Here is a 10,744-nt window from a genome sequence, read left to right as displayed (position 1 = left end):
AAACAATTTCAGAGGTAGGAGTGATAGGAATGTGCTCTACCTCTTGAGTATTTACAATTTTCTCTACTGCAATTTCTTTAGTTGTTCTATGTTGTGAAGTCTATAGCTCTGGTGTTTGTTCTTATAATTGGATCTTTCTATTAAAGTGCTCCCATTCTTCGTCTAAATCAATCACTAGGGGTTTATTGGTTGGGTGGAGGTGGAATGAATTTCAACCTGTTTTTAGTTGAAGTTTGCTCAACTGTTTTTCTGTAGACTGGGCTGTATCTTTTCCTGCCTCCTTAATTTTTTTTCTCCCATTCTGTGATTGTTGTTCTGAGTGCTCTGACTCCCTGGTATAATTTTCTTGGGATTCTGCTTTAGAATCAACTTTAGAATTTTCTTTGGAACTCCCTTCTAGACTTACGCTAGGAGTTGGCTCCCTTATTGGATCAATCTGCAATTGGTCCAATGGGACCTTTAATAGTCTCCTTTCTTTATATTCATGAAAGGCCTTGAGATATCTTGGGTCAAAAAGTAGTGATGTCATGTGCTTCACATCTGTGAATGTTTCTTTCTGTAAAAATATGTCATCAAATGCATCTCTCATGACTGAATACCTTCACTTTTACCACGGTAGTAAAGTCTTTGGCAGTGCCAAATGGGTTAGACTGCCTTCCTGGGAATTTAGGTAATTGTAGAGATAACATGATCTCTACTTATTTAAATGCATGCCCACATCGTGTAGTGAAAATGCTCCACACTACAAAGGGAATGTAGGCCAAATGGCCTTTTTTACTTCCTTTAATGCTTTTCTCAGCCCACCCTCGCTAGCTGTTTGATAGGCTATCTCTCTGGCCATCAATTTGTCCAGAACATAGTATGGGAGGACATGCGGTGAGGTAATGCTGCCAAATACCCTGATATATGTGAATGTTTCCTCTCTAAACCATCTGGCCACTGGGAGGATATCTACCTTAGATTCCTTGGAAAACGTAGGAGCATCTCGGTTGTAAATATGTTTATGGATAGGTAGCATAACTCCATGATAAATTTTGTAAAAATGTGGGTCAAACTGAGATTCCCACATGTCTTTATGGTATATATGAATGGGAAGTGGATCTTTGATAGTCCACTTGCATCCCATTACACGAAATTTTGAACCAAAATAGATTGCATCCATTACATATGCACTCATTAAAAATGGAGGGTAAACCCTAGAAGGGACACTTCTTTTCCTCCTATACTCCATTATTGTTCTTGCTAAATTATCAGACAAAATTTGGGCCCAATTCCTTATATTTGTGTTTATGGCTGCATCTATTAATGACAGCCATTCTGGGGAAAATTTAGTGTTATCAGGCTTGCCAAATATCCTACATAGCATGACCATTGCAAATATATGAGGGGGAGAAATAGATGGAGTAGAGTACATACCGTTTTTGTCCTTTTTTATTTTTCCCTCATTATTTGACTGGGTCCGGGTGCAATCTGTTGGGTCCTCGTTCTCTTTGGAAAAATTCTCAACAAACTGTTTTTTGTAAATGGCTAGTGGCTTTGGTAGGTGGTACATGAGCCGTAGGTTGTCTAGTGAAAAAGATCCCATAACCTCTTGGCTCCTGGTCTTGAATTCTGTGTCTGAGATATCGTCCTCATCATTAACCCATTTAACCATATCTATATAAGGGATTATCTTTGGGGGCACAGCTATGTGATGCAAAAATGAGCATACCATCTCAAAAATGGAGGCATCTGAGGAATCACGGTCATCAACTGTGATATTTGTTTCCAGAAGTCTTGGTTCCTCTTCTTCTAATATATTATACATGGTTTCCCACGTACAAGTTCCTCCATCTCTGATGCATGTAGTATCTGAAAATAGAGGAGTCATTTTTTATTTCTCAGACACGACTGCCTTGCCTTTCTTCACCATCGCTCTCAAAGATTTGTTTTGTGGATTGTTCTTGAAAGTGGAGAAAAAAAATTGCTATTGGATATTAAGAGATAATAATGAACGTGAATGGAATAATATAGGCAACTTGTAAAGGTGATAAAAATGAGTTTTATTTGAACACAAGTAAGAAGATATCATATCACGTTGAATGGATTTTCACACATAAATTCCATTAACCTTCACTAAATACCCACTAATGTTTCGTTATCTCTTAGCTTTAATGCTCATAAATGTACGCATCATAAGTCAGGAAGAAAGCTTCTAGGGTGGCGAGCCTTTGAATTGCGATAATGCGATTTTACGATTTGCGAAGCAATATCGCAGATCGCATTATCGCATTATGCCCTTTTTCTCAACATTTGTTTGTAATGTATCTCAAGAGTGGGTCTGGGTCTTAATCGTATTTAATAATTTTCACTGATGGTAAGTTTGCGGTGCTCTTTTAAATGCTCAAAATGCGATGTGGTAAGGGAAATGATGCAATCACAATTTTGCATTTTGCTTGTTTTTTAGGCTACTTATTAAGGCGTTCCTTCTATGAATAGTGATATGTGATGCGAGACTTAGTTTTGATGAGAAATACCTAAGGACCTAGTTTATATAAGAAACTTAGTAGTTTCAAAGTGTTTTAGCATGAAGTCATTCTTTGGTTTCTTTTCGCTAGATTTGGTAGGTTAGCAAGGCTTTCAATCATGCTTAATCGTGCAATATGCGGGAAAGTCAATCATTTACTAGTTCTTTAGAAAAGTGGTTTGTTGGCTTATTGGGGCCTGACCTAGGTTCAGAAGAGTTATTTAGCCAAACAAAACCCACGCTACCAGCCCTTTCGGCAGCAACCCGCAGAGCGCTGCCTGAGGTCTCACTCGAGGTAATGGGGGGGGGTGCTAGAACCAGGCTTCCGCACCGGAGGGATGTCATGATGAGAACTTGGAAGGTTTACGATTAATCCCGTGGCTTCTCACTGCTCTGTACTGCTCTTTGACCCTCGCGTGAGTGATCTTTCACCCGTGTAAGGATTTTATTACAGATCATATCTATTTCTTAGGGTCTTTAAGCAAACATTTAGCAATATTAACCAGTGTGTGTACCCAGCGGATTATAGATTCACATGAAAAATAATAACATAGAGATCATTAATAGATGCATAGACAGAATTGTTGGCATTATGAGACAAGTGTTTTATTTGATGGCAAATCACACAGATGACAGATCATAGTGCAGCAGGTCAGTAGAAAAGAGTTGATGATCAAACTACAAAGAGTGAAGAAAATAAGGTATACGCGGGTTCCTCTTATCAAAGTCACGTATACACGCGAGATCATAGATCAAAAGGCGCATATACGTATACATGCACTTTCATTCAAGGGAAGGCGCGTACATTGGGTTTTGGTCCATTGTATTAAGTCCTTGGTATTTGGACCTATGGTTTTGGACCATGGTATCTCATCAAAATTGTTGATCCCAAGTATTGGATCCATGGTATTGATTTGTTATGGTTTTGGACCATGGTATTGAGTAAGGCCTAAGACTATAAAAGGAGAAGAAGATCATTAGGCAAGAGTATGAAAAGACTTGAATATCTAATGAAGTATGAGATCCAGTATGCAGGTAAAGGGTTTATGATGCATTGCTTGATCTGAGCTAAGGAGGAATCTCACCGGTTGATGGAGAACAAGATCTAAGGATAGATCGGGATAAAATGGTTTGAAATGAACTATCTCTATATGATTGATTATGTTTATTCTAGATTTGTATACTGACGCATGTAATGATCTGAACTGGGTATAACTTAAGTTTGAAATCGCTGCAAGTCATGATTGAGTATTTATAGATCTGTACGTGGGTTGGCTTTGGTGAAAGCGCGTATGTATGCGAGTTTGGTTCATTGTAGTAGCGTATACCATTTGAGCTATGATGTTTGAAGTTACAGGTGGTTCTAGTTGTTGATTAGTTCTGATGATTGTTTAATGGTGTCAATATTCTGCATATTCTGTTTGGTTGATTGTGTTTAGCTTCAGTGGTGATGGATGAGATCTAATAATGGATCAAGATCATAGTGACTCATATTTATGTGATCTGATGGACTAGATCTGGTTGCTAACACACATATTATCCTTGCATATGTAATAGTCTGGATATGTCTGAAGTCAGGAAGTGCATCAAGTTATAAGTAAGTAATTGATGATATATATGTTGGTTCACTTTGGTGAAGTTGTGTATACACGCTGGTTAAGCACTTCCCAGTAGCGTATGCACTCTGATGCATGATTTTGATGATACAGTTGGTTCTGAATGTTGTTGCAGAGTTCAGGGTTCTGCTCTGTGTTCTGGTGACTGCAATTTTTGTTGAAAGGGTTTCAGTGATTCAGTATTGGGTTATCCAGAGATTGATTTTTCTGGTATTGATTGTTTTTGTGCTTCAATGATATTGATGGGTCCAGTATGAAAATTGGATGAAACGTGGCCTTCAGATGATAGTGTTGTGCTTCAGGAGTATCCAGTCTGAAAATGTATGAAATGTGGTCCCTGGAGGATGGAAGGAGATTGTAGGCCGACGCCTACGTACTAGTACATCAGCTAGTACAAGGGCAAAGGGAGTGGTAGCTCCCTTCTAGTAGCAGCTGGAGAACGAGTAAAGGTTGGAGCATTTCTGTAGGCAGGAACCTATGTACTAGTAAATGGATCAGCTAGTACAAGAGCTAAAGGGGTTGTAGCTCCCTTCCAGGAGAGTTTGGAGAACGAGAGAAGGTTGTAGCCTTCTGCAGGTTGAATCCTGTGTACTGGTATAAGACTGCACTAGTACAAAAATATTGTAAAATGAAGTTTCTTATTAAAAGAATATAGAGATGACTTGCAGCAGGTGGTTTTCACCCACATTGGGTTTCCACCTTATATCATGGTGTTCATGTGTGCTTATTGTGTGTGATGATCTATTCTGTTTTACTGCACCTGCTTAGTGTTCATATGGTTAATGAAGTTCTGATGCTCTAACTAAAGATCAACATTTAATGGACTAACTGAATCATAAGTATTTTGGATATACGCTAGTTGCATTAGACACAGTTGTGTATACACGCGGGTTCCATTAACTGAAGTAGCGTATATGTATCTATGTATGGAAATGAAAAAGTTTTATTGATTTAATAATACTGATTCACCCCCCCTCTCAGTATTATTTCCAATGATTGGTATCAAAGCAGTCCTTTGGTAGAAGCTTGATCACTTGAAGGAGATCTGTGGAACAATGGGAAAGAAGCTTAAGAAGAAAGCACCTAAAAATAAGAAGACATCTCAGAAAGTCTATGACAGTGGGAGCATCAATTGGGGATTATGTGGAAGAAGCACTTCACGTTCAGAATCACTTCAGAATGAAGATGAACAAGATCTATCAGGTATGAATTTATTATCTTCTGGTATCCATCCATGTTAAGATGATGAAAGTGATAGCGAAGCAACTGAATTTGCTGTTATGGGTGAGCAAGAAAGATATCAAATAGAGGCAGTATTTTTGAACAAAAGGTAATGTGCTTTCAAAGAAGAAGTTACCAAACTAAAAGCTCAACTAGAGGAAGGAAACAAGGTAAGGAAGTTACTCAAGGACAAGGAAAATCAATGTCAAAAGTTGCAGGATGATGTGACATCATTAAGAAATGAAGTAAATGAAAGAAGCACAACTATCAAGAAACTCAATGATAGATCCAGTTACTATGAAAGGCTTGAAGCTACGATCCTCTCGCTAAAGGAAGATCTTGAAGAATCAAAGAAGCAGAATAAAGAACTACTCCAAGCTCTTGAAAAACAAGAAAACGTAGTTCTTGAACTAAGACATCAGTTGGAAGAAGAAAGAAAAGTTGAAGAAAACATGAAGAAGCAACATCTTGAAAGGGAAGAGCAACTTCAGGTTGAGGTAAATATTCTAAATGATAAATTAGAAGAAAAGGATAAGCTCTTACGATTTCAAGATAGTACTAAGATCTTGGATGATATTCTTAGTAGTCAAAGGTCTCCTGCTATCAAAACTGGTCTTGGTTTTCATGAATCTATTGAAGGTGAATCTAGTTCAGGAAATAAGACAAGGAACTCTAATGCAAAATCTGAAATGCTCAACAAGGAGATGAAAGGTCGACCCCATCAACAACCAAGGAAAGAAATTCTTCAAAGAAAATCTTTTACTCCTCCAATGAATAATGTTGAATGTTATGTATGTCATAATCTTGGACATGTTGCAGCCAGATGCAGAAGAAGAATGGTTCAAGACCATCACACAGAAAGATCATCACGGTCCAGGTACTTTAAGGGATATTGTTTCTCTTGCAATATGTTTGGTCACAAAGCTGTTGATTGCTACAGAAGGAATATGAAACAGGTAAGATGTTATGCCTGTAACAAGCTTGGACATATAGCAAAGGAATGCAGGAACAAAGTACGGGCACCATACCAAAAGGAGAAAACATCATCACGCTTGAAGATATGGAAAAAGAAGGAAGTTCCGTCAGAAAGATGTGGCACCGCACAGACACAACACAACACAGACATCACAGACTCAGGGGGAGCTAAAAGTGTAAAACTTCAGTGTCCTAAATCTCATACGCAAGTTTCATAAAGGGAAGTCGCATATATACACGAGTTAGACACTGCAAAGTCGCATATATGTCAGTCTGAGGAAAAGCAGTGGGGACAGGCTCAGAAAAAGGATTTGATATGATTCAGTCCATTATTTTCTCTATTGGTTAATAGTTACAGTCTGCTGAGGATGTGTGGAAATGTCTTGATACTTGTAAGATTTTTAGCAGTGTTTTGATCCTAGCTTGATGCTTATTGCTGATATATGCATGATCAGATCTAACAGTAAACAGATGGCATAGATTGAGGGGGAGCATATGCCTTTAATAATGCATTGTTGGCATTATGGTTAATAGTCCTTGGTGATGATGCTTATATGGCTAAATGATATATCTTGCTATGATGTGGTTATGAGTTGTCCATGATAAAATCTCATATGATTCTTGGGGTTACATAGTTGATGTTCAGATCATATTTGTGAATTGATTCTTAGATGGTGCATATATGATGCTTACATTTTGATCTTCATAAGGATAAGGAGAAGTACAAAGCTTGAATACACAACTTCATTACTTGATGATGAGTCACTCATATGTTGCTGTCATCATATGCATAAAGATCATATAATACAGTTATGATGCAGGATTCCTATAGTTCTTGGTGCTCATGTGGATAAGGATTGTTGAAGTTGATGATATAAAGAAGCCTTGACAAAATATCTTGAGCTCAAGATACATAGCGCTGGATACATGAATGATTACTCAAAGTTGCATTGTTGGAGACATGATGATGATGAGTTCTTACCTATATGTTGATAGGTTGATACTTACATATGTTGATTGATGCAGATATTCCCAAGTGATGATATATGGATGATCTTGTTGATAAGATGGCTATGGTTTTTTACACATATGATATAATGTGAATGATTTTATGATGATGAGTTGATATCTATATGCAGACATACCCTGTCATAGGACATTTACAGGTTGCTGATCTGGAAATGGTTGTACATGAGTTTAATAAGGAGTATCCATGTATATACGCTTGTTTCTGTGGATATAGTAGCGTATATGTTAATTTGAAGGAAATCAGTGGGCCAATCTCAGAATGAGAAGAGTCTGATATGGGCCTGACAGAAACCATCTGGCACAGATGGAGCAGGTACAGAGGGAGATCATGATTGCTGGTCTAGATGTTGTTGAAAGATGCTTATGGAGCAGATCATTCATTATGTATGATAGTTGCTAATGACTATCATGGTATTATTTAGATGTTTGGTCTCATGTAAAGGTCATATCAAGACTCATGATGTAATAATGTGTCTCTATCTATTGTAGTCATTTGATGAAATCTCTTCTGGTCACATGATGTAATTTGTAACCCCTTTATGCATAAGAAGGATGATGAAATATTTCAGTCATATCAAGGTCATGTAATGGAGTATGTTGTTTTCCCCACTATGCCTGGGATGAATGAGGTTATACTCTTGTATCCCCACTTGGTTGGGTGGATGAGTCAATATTGGTATATCCCCACTAGGTTGAGAGATGAATGTATGAGTCCTTAGTGATAGGAAGGTCATTTATGATACAATCATGTTCTTCTAGTAGAACATCTTTTTGCAGACCTGGGTTACAATCAGGGGGAGCATGAACAACACACTTCAGCAGAGCAGAGATTTCAGCATGTACTCAGAGGGAGCATGGACAGATTGGTACACCTTGGCATATACAAAGAGGGAGCTCATTCAGAGATTTTAGCAGGTACTCAGGGGGAGTATGGACAATGGAATGTTTATCAAGGAAAGAGAATATCTTGTTCCACCCTTTGAACTTGATGTCAAAGGGGGAGAGTGATTTAGTATTGTTGCCATCAAGTCCAAAGGGGGAGATTGTTGGCATTATGATGCATGTGTTGTACTTGATGGCAACCCACTCATAGAAGAACATCTCACTTATTTATATCAGATATGACTGAATGCACAGGATGCAGGACAACTCAAAGGAATCGGATGACAGTTCTCAGTAATGACAAGTTAGCTTTTCCATCAAGTCCAAAGGGGGAGATTGTTGGCATTATGAGACAAGTGTTGTCCTTGATGGAAAATCACATAGATGACAGATCATAGTGCAGCAGGTCAGTAGCAAAGAGTTGATGATCAGACTACAAAGAATGAAGAAAATAAGGTATACGCAGGTTCCTCTTATCAAAGTCGCGTATACACGCGGGATCATAGATCAAAAGGCGCGTATACGTATACACGCACTTTCATGCAAGGGAAGGCGTGTACATTGGGTTTTGGTACATGGTATTAAGTCCTTGGTATTTGGACCTATGGTTTTGGACCATGGTATCTCGTCAGAATTGTTGATCCCAAGTATTGGATCCATGGTATTGATTTGTTATGGTTTTGGACCATGGTATTGAGTAAGGCCTAAGACTATAAAAGGAGAAGAAGATCATTAGGCAAGAGTATGAAAAGACTTGATTATCTGATGAAGTAAGAGATCCAGTATGCATGTAAAGGGTTTATGATGCATTGCTTGATCTGACCTAAGGAGGAATCTCACCGGTTGATGGAGAACAAGATCTAAGGATAGATCGGGATCAAATGGTTTGAAATGAACTATCTCTATATGATTGATTATGTTTATTCTAGATCTGTATACTGACACATGTAATGATCTGAACTGGGTATAACTTAAGTTTGAAATCGCTGCAAGTCATGATTGAATATTTATAGATCTGTACGCGGGTTGGCTTTGGTGAAAGTGCGTATGTATGCGGGTTTGGTTCATTGTAGTAGCGTATACTATTTGAGCCATGATGTTTGAAGTTACAGGTGGTTCTGGTTGTTGATGAGTTCTGATGACTGTTTAATGGTGTCAGTATTCTGCATATTCTGTTTGGTTGATTGTGTTTAGCTTCAGTGGTGATGGATGAGATCCAATAATGGATCAAGATCATAATGACTCATATTTATGTGATCTGATGGACTACATCTGGTTGCTAACACACATATTATCCTTGCATATGTAATAGTTTGGATATGTCTGAAGTCAGGAAGTGCATCAAGTTATAAGTAAGTAATTGATGATATATACGCTGGTTCACTTTGGTGAAGTTGTGTATACATGCTGGTTCAGCACTTCCAAGTAGCGTATGCACTCTGATGCATGATTTTGATGATACAATTGGTTCTGAATATTGTTGCAGAGTTCAGTGTTCTGCTCTGTGTTCTGGTGACTGCAATTTTTGTTGACAAGGTTTCAGTGATTCAGTATTGGGTGATTCAGAGATTGATGATGCTAGTATTGATTGTTTTTGTGCTTCAATGATATTGATGGGTCCAGTATGAAAATTGGATGAAACATGGCCTTCAGATTATAGTGTTGTGCTTCAGGAGTATCCAGTCTGAAAATGTATGAAATGTGGTCCCTGGAGGATGGAAGGAGATTGTAGGCCGGCGCCTACGTACTAGTACATCAGCTAGTACAAGAGCAAAGGGAGTGGTAGCTCCCTTCTAGTAGCAGCTGGAGGACAAGTAAAGGTTGGAGAATTTCTGTAGGCAGGCACCTATGTACTAGTAAATGTATTGGCTAGTACAAGAGCTAAAGGAGTTGTAGCTCCCTTCCAGGAGAGTCTGGAGAATGAGAGAAAGTTGTAGCCTTCTGCAGGTTGAAGCCTGTGTACTGGTATAAGACTGCACCAGTACACAAATATTGTAAAATGAAGTTTCTTATTAAAAGAAGATAGAGATGACTTGCAGCAGGTGGTTTTCACCCACATTGGGTTTCCACCTTATATCATGGTGTTCATGTGTGCTTCTTATGTGTGATAATCTGTTCTGTTTTACTGCACCTGCTTAGTGTTCATATGGTTAATGAAGTTCTGATGCTCCAACTAAAGATCAACATTTAATGGATTAACTGAATCATAAGTATTTTGGATATACGCTAGTTTCATTAGACAAAATTGCGTATACACGTGGGTTCCATTAACTGAAGTAGCGTATATGTATCTAAGTATGGAAATGAAAAAGTTTTATTGATTTAATAATACTAATTCACCCCCCCTCTCAGTATTATTTCCAACAAGAATAAGCACAGATCGCAATATTCCAAAATCACTTAGCTTTATTAATGTGTTCAGATCAATACATTCCCCTTCTGCCCTGCACACTCAGCTGCAGGGGTCTGCGCACACAGTTGCAGAGCCTCTATCTCCTATCACCAACCCCAGATT

This window comes from Pinus tabuliformis, chromosome 8 (assembly GCF_031772625.1).
Source record: "Pinus tabuliformis cultivar Carrire ecotype Pingquan chromosome 8, CPIR1, whole genome shotgun sequence".
In the NCBI taxonomy this organism is placed as follows: Eukaryota; Viridiplantae; Streptophyta; class Pinopsida; order Pinales; family Pinaceae; genus Pinus; species Pinus tabuliformis.
This window is presented reverse-complemented; position numbering follows the sequence as displayed.